The sequence below is a fragment of the Ursus americanus genome, chromosome 23 (genome assembly GCF_024610735.1).
Source record: "Ursus americanus isolate L20-20 chromosome 23, mUrsAme1.1.p, whole genome shotgun sequence".
NCBI lineage: Eukaryota > Metazoa > Chordata > Mammalia > Carnivora > Ursidae > Ursus > Ursus americanus.
Window position 1 is genome coordinate 22,009,670 of NC_142149.1, and position 722 is coordinate 22,010,391.

Here is a 722-nt window from a genome sequence, read left to right on the forward strand (position 1 = left end):
GGGGGTATAGCTCAGGGGTAGAGCATTTGACTGCAGATCAAGAGGTCCCCGGTTCAAATCCGGGTGCCCCCTTCTGTCCCTTTTTTACTTCCATTAAATGGAAGCAAGGAAATGCACTGTACCTCTTAACTCCCAGCCAGAGTTACTAGAGAGGACAAGGAACCCTCAACTCATTCTTGTACCGAAACACCCCTAGTTTCCCCAACATTCCAAGTGACACTTAGCTGAGACCCCTGGAGGACCCCTTGGGCTTCAATTAAGTCAAAGTACCTAAGGAAATTCTAAATCTAAAATTAATTGTGGGAGGGGCGCCTGGATGGCTCAGTCGGTCAAGCGTCTGCCTTCGGCTCAGGTCATGATCCCGGAGTCCTGGGATCAAGTCCCACCTTAGGCTCCCTTCTTAGCCGGGAGTCTGCTTTTCCCTCTCCTTCTGTCCCTCCTCCCCGCTTGTGCTCTCTCAGATAAATAAATGAAACTCCTTAATAAAAAAAACAGAAATTAGGTGTGAGAGCTACACAAATTTAGCAATCTGATGTGTGAGAGTACAGATAAAGAGGTATTTTTGAGAGCTTAGTATAGTAAACGCAAGGCAGTTGTGAACGAGAACTTGAAACAGGGGCCCCTGTCCTCAGGGACTTCTGTGTCTGCTGGAAGTTGACATATTCACACCCAGGGGTCAGGGGGAGACGACTGTTCGTAGCTTAAGGAAGAGATACCTTTTA

At 47.8% G+C, this 722-nt stretch overlaps 1 non-coding gene across 1 annotated transcript; it reads left to right on the plus strand.

Annotated features, from left to right (window-relative positions):
- On the plus strand, positions 1-72 carry TRNAC-GCA (transfer RNA cysteine (anticodon GCA)). Its single transcript has one exon. It is a non-coding gene; the product is annotated as a tRNA-Cys (tRNA).
- Positions 73-722: the final 650 nt, after the last annotated feature.